We start from the raw sequence: 12555 nt of genomic DNA on the forward strand, positions 1-12555 counted from the left end.
TGGCTTAGTTCCTTCTTCCCTAATCTAAGCTCTTTTCCTACTAGGATACATTTTCTACCTTTAAAAAATGCCAAAATGGTCTTCTGAAGCCCTTCATTTTTACTTGCAACTCCTTTCACAGACTCAAAAGATCTGAGTGGGAACGCAATAAAAAGATTACCTGACAAAGATAGAGCTCAACAGATAGATGACATGAGTAAGAGGGACTGGGTATCATTCATTCATCCAACAAACTTTTGTTCAGCACCAGCTCTGAGGTGAATTCTATGCTAGGGGCTGGAGACACAGCCATGGACATTTCAGATATGGCCCTGGCCCTCAGCGAGCTTACAGTCTGGTTAGTCCTTTGTATGACTTTGTGAGAGAAGATACTCAGTGTGTTCTCTGACTTTCGTTTGACAAACAAAAGGAGAAGGATAATAATACTTCATCATATTTACTCTTTATAGTCCTCAGGGTTATTGCAAGAATTAAATGTGGTAATGCATGGGAGCACGATTTGTAAATTATAAAGCATTATACAATATATTAGGCATCAATATTACATTATTCTAGTTGGATGTTGTCTTTTTTTGTAACAACTTTTGGTCAGTCATGAAACTGGTGTGGCTGTTTGTAATATTTGGTGGGATGAACAGGCTTCCTATTGCACATGTAATATGTGGCCGTGGTAAAAAATACAAGAAATCCAGAAAAGGGCATTTGAACTAACTTTTAGCCTCCCACCCAGACATAACCACTGTTAACATTTTAGGAGATGATAGTGCCTCTTTGTTAAGAGTAAGGCCACCGGAGACAGGTTCTATCACTTACTGTATAAATTTGAGTGTGGCATCTAACCTAAGTCTCAATTCCTTACCTCTAAAACCAAGGCAAAATCAGTATCTATCTCCTGATTATGTTGATTAAATGAGGTACTCACAGTATATCACTTGGCAAAATACCTAATATATATTAATTATATATATGTAGATGTGTGTATATAACATACATATATATGTCATATACACACGCAGATATAAAATTTACTGTTTGCTTCCTTTATTTTTTTATCTTCTGTGTTTTAAGTGAACATTTACAAATCCAGTCTCTCAGACAAAAACTTATATACACCTTGCTATGTGCTCCTAGCTGATCTCCCCCTGAGACAGTATACTCCTCCTCTCTACCCTGTATTCCCTGTGTCCATTCAGCCAACTCCTGTCCCCTCTGCCTTTTCACCTCACCTCTAGACAGGAGTTGCCCACATAGTCTCATCTGTCTACTTGAGGCAAGAATCTCACTCCTCACCAGTATCACGTCTTATAGTCCAGTCCAATCCCTGTCTGAAGAGTTGGCCTTGGGAATGGTTCCAGTCTTGGGCTAACAGAGGGTCCAGGGACCATGACCTCCAGTGTCCCTCTAGTCTCAGTCAGACCATTAAGCCTGGTCTTTTTTATGAGAATTTGAGATCTGTATCCCACTGCTCTCCTGCTCCATAAGGGATTCTCTGTTGTGTTCCCTGTCAGGGCAGTCATCTGTAGTGGCCAGGCACCATCTAGTTCTTCTGGTCTCAGGCTGAGGTAGTCTCTGGTTCATGTGGCCCTTTCTGTCTCTTGGGCTCATATTTTCCTTGTGTCTTTGGTGTTCTTCATTCTCCTTTATAATATTTGCTTCTTGAAGCCCTTGTGACATTGTGGTTAAGAGCTCAGGCTGCTAACCAAAAGATTGGCAGTTCAAATCCACCAGCTGCTCCTTGGAAACCATGTGGGGCAGTTCTATTCTGTCCTTTAGGGTCTCTATGACTCAGAATTGACTTGATGTCAACAGGTTTGGTTTTTTGTTTGCGTTTTGTAAGTGAAACAGCAATAAACACATCTATCTCAATCAGGAAACCCTGGTGATATAGTGGCTAAGAGCCACGGCTACTAACCAAAAGGTTGGCAGTCCGAATCCACCAGTCACTCCTTGGAAACTCTATGGTGGGGCACCTCTACCCTGTCCTATAGGGTCACTATGAGTTGGAATTGACTTGATGGCAAGAGTTTTTTTTTTTATCTTAATCAGTGCCTTAGCTCATTAAGTCAGTACTTAAAGGAGCCTCCCAAGTATACTATGGTGGATTTTCTTTGAAATAAAAATATTTAGCTCCTTCAAACAGCAGAAGATCTTATAATCCATGTACAGAAGTTTCCAAATGTGCTGCCCAGCATTCTTCTTTGCCTTTTAGTAAGACGAAACAATTAATATTTTGACAGATGGCCCCTGAGCTTCTTTCAAAGGAAATTGTTTTTGTTTAGTAAAACTTTTATATGCATAGAAGATGAAGTCTTGAGGGCAGGGTATGAAAGGACAGTGAAACAAACCTTTCAAACAAACCTTGTAAGAAATTAATGAGAATTGGGAGTGGAGGGGCAGAAGAGAGGAGTCCAGAGAGGAAAAGATCACAGGGTAGAGAGAAAGAGGGAGAAAGGGGGCCAGGCATCAAGCAAGATTCTGGGCTCTGGTGAAAGGTTGAAATGAAAAATTTCCAGGGGTGAGTTAACCAACTGACATTTAAGGATATGAATTTTTAATATTCTAATTTTATGTGTATGTTGCTGAAATATGTATACCATCTATTGCCCCAAAACTTCAATGAAGTCTTCTGCATTCGTAAACAATACGGGCGAATGGAAATCTATTCACTCAAAGGGAACGTTAAGGCAAAGAGATTGAGTTCTACATCTTGGCTGATGTGTAAAAAAACTAGGGATGTGTAGCAAAGAAAAATGGTATATTCATGTAAAGTAAGGTGTGAGAGTAATATCTTAAGGTGAACAGAAACTCATAGCCAGAATTAACCCTGAGAATATGACCGCCTCGGAATTGGCCAGGATCTTAGCGTGGGCATCATACTTCCCATAGGACATAGACAACTTAAGGATTAAGCTGAACTTGTTTGTTTTTCAAAGGATAGCGTGAGCACAATTGTCATCTAGATTACATTATGTAGAGACAGAAGGAAAATCATCTTTTAACTAAAACCTTTCCATGATCTTTCTAATCCATTGCCCACAAATCTGATCTTGACATTCCCTGATCAAGTAGGCTTTTTTAGTTTCCCATCACCTACAGAGCATATGCAGCCTACCTGTCTAGCCTCAACTTTTGGTAGTTCCATCATTCACCTCTTTCATTTTAAGCTTCAAATTCATAAAGTGATACCCAACTCTGAAAATGCCACACTTGTTCATTCCTCTATGCCTTTGAACATACTGTTCTCTCTACCCTCCCTTTCCCCACTGTTAGCCAGGTCTACCTGGTAAATGTCTACGTAACCTTCAAATGCTACTTCCTCTGGGAGGCTTAACTCCTCCAGTCAGACTTCTTCCATGTACCCAATGTAATATATATATCTCCACTGTGGTAGATTTCAAAAGGTATTTTATTTGCTTGTTCTTACGACTGTTTTCTGTCTTTTTGGTAAACTGTAAATTCTTGAGGTCAGTGAAGGTGGCTTTTCATCCTTGAATTCCAATGGTGGCACAGTGCCACAGTCTAGGCTGGTTTTATGTAGTGGCAAGTAAACTGGAATTGAAGCCAGGAGGCCTGGTTTGAATCCAGGCATCTCTACCACCATCTGTGTGGCTGTGGCAGGTGTTGTTGTTAAAAGAATCAGTACTCCATTTTTCCTGCTATCAAAATCCCAACTTTGTTCAGATGTGTGACAGAGTTTTTTGTTTTTTAATCTCGAGGAAGGTAGACCCAACCACTAACACAGGAGTGGAAATAATAACTCCATTCTGGACAATGAGATGTAAGAGAAAGTCTGGGGTTTCCAGAAAAGATGCCACCTCTCTAACAAGAGGGAGGTATGAAGAGAAATTCTTTGCCCTGTATGGGTGTATGAAGTTGTGACAGCCTTTCTATAATCACAGAAGGAAGGCCAACAGAATCACAGAGCCATGTACCATGAGCTCTGACACTGAGGAGTCACCAAGTCAACAATAGCAACGCCCATCCTTCACACTTTTTATTACGTAAGGAAAATAAACCCATATTTGTTGAAGCTTCTGTTAGCCAAGTATGCTAAGGCTTGAAGCTGAATTCACTTTGGTCTGATATGGTGGCCTTGAATAATTTAAGTCACTTAACCTCTCTGAAGTTCAGATTTTTGTTCTATAAAAATCTGGCTAATAATCCCTTCCTTACCACCCATGGAAGTTATAAGACTCAAATTAAAAAGTATGTGTAAACCATAAAGTAATATATGCATTTAATATTAAGAAATTGCATTTATTGAGCAGTTCATGGGTGATCTTCCAAAAGCTTTACTTGTATTGTTTTTTTGAATCCTCCCAACAATCTATAAGATATTATATCTACGAAATCTTTGCCTAATCCAAGGACAAAAGTATTTTCTCCTATGTGTTCTGCTGAAAGTTTTATAGTTTTAGGTTTTACATTTAAATCTGTGGTCCATTTTCAGATAAGTTTTGTATATGGTGCAAATATGTATCACAGTTCCTATTTTTGCGTATGGCTATCCAATTGTTCCAGCACCATTTGTTGAAAAGGTACCTCATCTTTGCTGAAAAAGGTAGAAAAACAAACCTTTTTTATCTACATTTGCACCTTTGTTGAAATACAAAACCCCATATATATGTAGGTCTATTTCTGGGTTCTTTATTCTGTCCCATTGAGCTATTTGACTTTCTTTGCACCAAAACCACACTGTCTTGCTCACCATTGTTGTTGTTGTTGTTCGGTACTGTCAAGTCGACTCTGGCTCATAGGGATCCTATGTGCCACAGAATGAAACACTGCCTGTTCTGTGCCATCCTCACAATTGTTTCTATGTTTGAGACCATCGTTGCAGCCACTGTGTCAATGCATCTCATTGAGAGTCTTCCTCCTTTTCATTGACCCTCTACCAAGCATGATGTTCTTCTCCAGGGACTCGTCATTCCTGATAACATGTCCAAAGTATGTGAGAAGAAGTCTTGCCATCCTTGCTTCTAACAAGCATTCTGGCTGTACTTCTTCCAAGATGGATTTGTTCATTCTTCTGGAAGTCCATGGTGTATTCCGTATTCTTCACCAACACTATAATTTAAAGACATCAATTCTTCTTCGGTCTTCCTTATTCATTGTCCAGTTTTCACATGCATATGAGGTGATTGAAAACACCATGGCTTAGGTCAGGCACACCTTAGTCCTGAAAGTGACATCTTTGCTTTTTAATACTTTAAAGAGATTTTTTTGCAGCAGATTTGTCCAGTGCAATGCATCTTTTGATTTCATGACTACTGCTTCTGGGGTGCTGATTGTAGATCCAAGTAAAATGAAATCCTTGACAACTTCAATCCTTTCTCCATTTATCATGATGTTGCTTATTGGTCCAGTTGTGAGGATTTTTGTTTTCTTTATGTTGAGGTGTAATCCATACTGAAGGCTATGGTCCTTGATCTACATCAATATATGCTTCAAGTCCTCTTCACTTTGAGTAAGAAAGATTGTGTCATCTGCATATCGCAGCTTGTTAATGAGTCTTCCTTCAGTCCTAATGCCCATTCTTCTTCTTATAGTCCGGCTTCTCAGGTTATTTGCTCAGCATACAGATTGAATAAGTATGGTGATAGGATACAACTCTGACGCACACCTTTCTTGACTTTAAACCACTCATTATCCCCTTGTTCTGTTCAAACGACTGCCTCTTGGTCTAATCACACTATATCAAACCGAAGCCAAGCTATTGCCATCAAGTCAATTCTGACTCATAGCAACCCTATAGGACAGAGTAGAACTGCCCCATAGGGTTTCCAAGGAGCAGCTGGAGGATTCAAACTGCCGACCTTTTGTTTAGCAGCCATAGCAGCTTTATAATAAGCTTTCAGGTCAGAAAGTGTAGGTCCTTTTACTTTGTTCTTTATCTAAGTCGTTTTGGCTATTGTAGGTCCTCTGCATTTCCACATGAGTTTTAGAAACAGCTTGTCAATTTTTTCAGAGAAGTCTGCTGGGATTTTGGTCAGGACTGCATTGAATCTGTAGATCAATTTGGGAAGAGCTAACATCTTAACAATATTGTGTCTTCCAGTTCATGAACATGGTATACATCTTCATTTATTTAAGTCTTCTTTAATTTTTCTCAGAAATGTTTTATAGTTTTCAGTTTATAGATATTAAACATCTTTTATGAGATTTACCCCTAAGTCATATTTTATGCTAATACAGTTGGTATTTTTTAATTTTAATTTCCAATTTTTGTTGCTAGTATATAAAAATAAAATCGATTTTTGTATATTGATCTTATGTCCCTAAATGTATTGGTTCTAGTATTTTTTTTTGTAGATTCCTTCAGATTTTCTCTAAAGATAAGAGCCATCTATGAATAAAGACAATTTTACTTCTTTTCCAATATAAACCCATTGCCATTGAGTCAATTCCAACAGAGCAGGACTGCCCATAGGGTTTCCAATATCGTAAATCTTTATGGAAGCAGACCACTACCTCTTTTTCCTGTGGAGCAGCTAATGGGTTCAAACCACCAACCTTTTGGTTAGTAGCCAAGCACTTAACCATGAGGACTCCTCTCCTTTCCAATATAGATGTCTTCTATTTCTTTTACTCACCTGATTGCCCTAGCTAGAACCTCCAGTACAATAATGAATAAAGAAATGGTAAGAGTGGACATGCTTGCCTTGTTCCTGATCTTGGGGCAAAGCATTTAGTCGTTCACAATTTAGTATGATGTTAGTTGTAGCTTTTTTTTTTAAATAGACGTCCTCCACTTCTAGTTTACAGAGTTTTTATCAGGAATAAATGTTGGATTTTTTTCAAATGATATTTCTGTGTCTGTTCAAACGATCCTATGTTTTTCTCTTTAGCCCATTAAGATAGTGAAATACATTGAATATTTGTTGAATTTTAAATTAACCTTGTATTCCTGAGATAAACCCCATTTGGTCATGGTATATTAGTCCAGTTATATATTATTGAATGCAAATTGCTAAAATTTTGTTAAGAATTTTTGTATCTATGTTCATGATGGATACTGGTCTATAGTTTTATTTTCTTGTAGTGTCTTTGCCTGATTTTTGTATCAGAGTAATGCTGGTCTTGTAGAATGAGTTGGAAAGTGTTCCCCTTTTTTCAATTTTCTAAAAGATTTCTGTGGAATTGATATTTCTTCCTTAAATGTTTGGTAGAATTTATCAGTAAAGTCATTGAAATTGAAGATGTCTTTATAAGAATTCAAATTTCTTCATTAGAAATTTGATTTCTTTAATAGTTGTAGGGCTCTTCAGGTTATCTATTTCTTCTTGAATGGACAGAGTCCCTCCCCTATAATTAAAGAATTCTCCTCCATAGGCCACACCCTCCCATGATAACAGTCGAGAATGTCAAATATTTACTTTTCCATCCCTTGACAGCTGGGGTGTGTGCGTGTTACTTTGATTCAGACAATTCTGTATACCCACTGGATCTTTGACTTGGGACAGTGAAGAATTTCATTTTGGTGGAGGAGGCTGCAGCCAGATTCATTATTCAAGGACAGCAGTGGCCACAATAGCAGCAGAAGCAACTCTAAGCCCAATGCCTGATGCTCATTCAGTGAAGAGTGGTGGCACCCGTGGTGGCCTCTCCCTTGACTGAGTCTGCGGTGTGATTTTGGCAATGGCTTCTCACTGATCCTCACAAATATACTGAATTATTGTCTTCCTTTCTTGAAATCTTCCTTATCTTTATTCTCAGCATCCCAACTGTTTGTAAATTCCTTCATAAAAAGAATTTCTTGGCTCCCTGCACCAGAAACTAATTTTGGCTTATTAAGCAGTAAAAGAAAATTATTAGAAAATAATTAAAATTATTAGCTCACAGAATTGATGGGAAGGATGGAAAACCAGGCTGAGAAAGGGCTAGCAATCAGAATAGTTCTGGAAGGCTAAACAGTGGTAATTAACCTACAGCCCCTAATCAGGACCTGACTAATTAGGGCCCAGCCCTGGAATGAGTCAGTGACATAATTTTATTTTTCAATTAGTGAACTCAGAATTGGTCTAGCATAACCCATGGACTTTTGGCTAGGGGAGGGCAGCATGCCTTGATTGACAGTCCCACCAAAGATACACAAAGTTGCTACTGTTGGGTGCTGTTGAATCAATTTTGACTCATAGCAACCCCATGTGACAGAGTAGAACTTCCCATAGGATTTTCTAGGCTGTAGTCTTTGTGAGAACAGATCACAAGGTCTTTCTTCTGCAGAGCTGCTGAATGAATTTGAACCACCAACCTTTCAGTTAGCACCCAAGTGCTTAACCATTGCACCACCAGGGCTCCTTTGATACACACGGTGAGGGGGAGTGATTTGCATAAGGACGTCAAGGTGCTATTGCTAAAAAAAGAGGGGGAGGGAATTCTAAGTGGCAAAAAAATAAATAAATAAACATTCCCAACCATAAGAATGCAATGAACAGTTAAATATACAGGCACAAAATTTCAAAGGTATTACATACAGTCTCAGGTATCTATTCTTTAGTTTCCAATAATGAAACACTCAGAAGTCAATTTTCATTTTGGTTAAAAAAAAAAAAAAAAAAAGGACTTCTTAATGAGACGAATGGGCTTGTAAAGGCTGAACCATGACTCTCCCTACCTATGGCCTGGGAGGGACAAAGTCAATGTCACAGATGCCTGGGGTCACTACAGGAGGTTGTGCATCCCTGAGTGTTCAGCAAGTTTGGCACACTCTGAAGGAGAGACTGGAGAGGAAAGCAGAAACGCAGCAGGCAGGTAAGTACCATGTATTTATATCACTCTTTTCAATCTCAGGTAAGTATGTTAACAGAAATTAAATTTTGTAGTAACTTGCCTGCGGCTATAAAGGGATCATTAGGTTTTTAAGGATTCAGTAAATTTCCTTAAAGCACATATTTTCCATCTGGAAGAAAAAAAAAAGTAGCATGAGAATATTTTGATCACAGTCCCTGAGCATGAAGCCTGATCTAATACCCAAAGGTCACTGCACTGTTTTATTGTAGCATTTCACTTCACGTTAAGAAGTTACAGGGTAAAATGTACTGCAATTGAGGCTGCTCGGTATAGTTGTGGTCTGCTGTTAAGGCGGTCTGTCCTCCATTATATTGTTTGTACTGTACTAAAGAGTTCTGGGATGAAACTGCATGACAGCTGTTTCCCCTGAGACTTCTCTGGAAATAAGATCTACATCTCATGTAGCTCTCCCAGCAAAAAGCATTTAAAATAAATAAATACCCCATCTGTTGCTGTCCATTTGAGTCTTCTAATCTCTCCTGCTTCCTCTGCATCAGTGCATGGTGTGTACTTGTGTGTCAGACAGTAGAAGGTGTGTCTGGACTGCCCCAGCAGGTCTTCTCTGACACAGTAGGCTTTTCAAATCATTTGTGTGAGATTGTTATGGCAACGCATCTCTTTTGTGTACTGTTTTGAGCAAAGTTGTTGTGAAAGCTGTGGTTTAAGGGAAGTTACTAGTCCAAGATTAGGACAGAAAGCTTCTGGGAGTAAGTGACATTTAAATTAAATCTTAAGGGACAAGTAGGGTTAGCTGGGAAAAATGAAGGCAATGGGACAGAAACAGGGAGAACTCTGCAAATGGAGGGTTCAGCTTGTGCCAGGAACTGGAGGTGAAAGAAAGACCTCTTCTCAACCTACAAAACACACAGGGTGTATATGCGAATGTGTGTGTATGTGTGACAGCATGTGTGAGAGTAGCGGGATGTGTGTGTGTGTGTGAGTGCATAAGAGTAGGTATATGTGTATGTGTATGATTGTGTTAGTGTGTGAATGTGTATATGTGTGTGCACATGGAAGCAGGTGTGTGTGGGTACATACGAGTAGGTATGTGTGAGCGTGTGTGCGTGTGCATGTATGGGAGTGTGTCTGAGGGTGTGCATGCATGTCTGTGTGAGCATGTAAGTGTATATGTTTGTGACTGTGAGTGTGCGAGTATGTGTGTGAGTGTGTGTGTATGTGTGAGTGTGTGTGTATGTGTAAATGTGGGGTGTGGCAAAAGATGAGGAAATAGGGTGTGGAGCTGGTAAAAGATGAGGCTGAGGAGTTACAATAGAACGGATCTGGCTCCTGTACTATGAGGTCTGTGGTTTCAGTTCTTTTGCCCATAGAATAATAACCCTTGCCACACAACTCGACCCTACCCAGTGGACAAATAAAGCATTAGAACAGGATTGAAATTTCCCATTCCTTCCAGAGATAGCTACTAAAACAAATAGCATCTCTTGCTAGCCCTTGTTTTAAACTCAGATGAATTCACTCAACACCCATTTGGAAGCCAAAAAGATTAAACCTCGAGCCTTCTAGTTCCTCAGAGCCGTAACTTTGTGCCCTTCTCTTTGTGACAGTGTGTCCCAGCCCCCGTAGGTCACTCTCCTGGGCTTTGTCCCTTCTTTCACTGACTATACTCTGGAGCTGTTAATTGGTTGATTTCTACTTGGTCTAATTAATTGAATATTTTAGTTTAAAAAGAAATGTATAGAATGATTATACATCCATCACGCTCTAAAAAAAAAAAAAAAAAGGAAATTAAATTGCCTTTCACTTATACAAAGTCTTTGATTAAATTTTTGGCAGATCAGTAGTCTTTAGAAGCAAGAAGATTTTCCACACTTTCGACAGATGCTGTCACTAGTTGCCTTGTTTACAGGGAGGGTTATGTCCCTCCTCTTTCATATGCCTTATCTGTATGTAAAAACAATCTGCAGCATTTTCCCAAAGCAAGAGGGCAGAACTTCAAGGGAAGCCTGCATGTGGTAGCTGCAGCCCAGAACCATTTTATGTCCTTCTCTTTGCTTTCCCCTTTTGATCTCCATCTACTTCTAATTTATACCATCTTGCTATTTTTTATGTATCTTTGTAAAGCCCCTTAAATCCTTTCTGAAACAAGCTGGAGTATAAATTAAAAAAAAAAAATAATAAGCATGGCAAAACAGAAAATAAACCATGTACCACAAATTTAAGAACATGATGTTTTTCAGCATTGTAAGGGTCTTTAGCTCATTTTTTAGTTAAGGGACTCAAGGCTGAGAATGAGGAGCATGACCAGGTCTCCAGGCTACCAGTCCTGCCTGTCTTCCACTACATCATAGTCTTCTTTGTAGATTATTTTCTTTCAGAGTTTGGAAAAGTGCCTACAAACATCTCAAATTAGACATGACAGAAAGACAACACTTCACTCTACTCCATTCTAATTCCCAAGGGTCCCATCAACGCTTCAGTCAAATTCATCCACAGACATAAAGGGGCCAACTGGCTACACCATGATGCTAGTGGCCTCCAAAGGGAATAAAAGCTGGACCCCCACTGTAGCAGGGAGCCCCAGAGCAGCCAACCTATTCTTGAGTTCTGGGCTGCCTCTTGGTTTACCCTCAGGTAACAAGAAGAAAAAGACCCTCCTTGCCCCACTGTCAGGAAAGAGAGGTGGGTGGAGGCTGGGTGGGGGGAGGGTAAGGGGACAGAGACACAGTGAGCTTGGCTACATGTCTGGGAGATTAAACAGCCTCTTCCAGTCATTAATTACAAAGGCCTGGAGGCTGGCCAGGTGAGCAGCCATCAGGAGATGGATGGCCATTTTGATCATGGGTTGGGGCAGTGTTTAGAGGATGGTGCTGTGACGTACTCATATAAAATAACGCTATTGTGAGACAGGCAGGTTTGAAAATTATGAAGGAATTAGACCTATGGATTTAGATCACTGTTTCTAAACTGAAGTCCCTTTTTGTTTTTAAAGGAAAAAATGTCCTCATGTGCATAGATCTGTTTGAAAAACATTGATTTAGGTTGTACTTTCTCTGAGAATTGACATTCATCCTTGGGAGAGAGGTGTGTGTGTGTGTCCAGTAGTCACCTCCTGGGAAATCGAAAACAGAGGTGTATTTCCACTCACACTGGTGGGGAGACAGCAAAGAGGCTGGGTTTGGGTGCCCCTGGACTACTTGCAGAACCCTGGTCGCAGAGTGGTTAAGAGCTATGACTGCGAAAAGGCAGGCAGTTCAAATCCACCAGCCACTTCTTGGAAATCCTATGGCCGGTTCTACTCTGTCCTATGGGGTCACTATGAGTCAGAGTCCACTTGACGGCAATGGATTTTTTTTTTTTGGTTTTGGATTCCCTGTATTGTCCTGCAGGACCTGGAGTCAAAGGCTGATGTGGGAAGCTCTGCTGGGGCCTCTGGAGCATTCTAGAGTGAATTACACAGTGTTGGAAAATATGCCATTTGGGGAAGGGGAGAGATTCCAAGGAGAGAACAATCCACATGGGCTGGAGGAGCTTTCTTGAAAGAGGTTGGAGATTGTTGCTGTTGTTGTTGTTGTTAGTTGCTATGGCGTTAGCTCCACCTCATGGAGACGTGATGTGTAACAGTAAGAGATGTTGCTCAGCCCTGTGCTGCCTTCATGATCATTGGTATGTTTGCATCCATTGCAGAGGCCATTGTGTCAATCGATCTCATTGAGGGTTTTCCTCATTTTCGCTGATAATCTACGAAAGAGGCTCTTTTGTGGAATGTTCCAAACCTGAGGATAAAGGAGTAAGAAAGGAAAC

Source organism: Loxodonta africana, chromosome 6, assembly GCF_030014295.1.
Source record: "Loxodonta africana isolate mLoxAfr1 chromosome 6, mLoxAfr1.hap2, whole genome shotgun sequence".
Classification (NCBI taxonomy): Eukaryota; Metazoa; Chordata; class Mammalia; order Proboscidea; family Elephantidae; genus Loxodonta; species Loxodonta africana.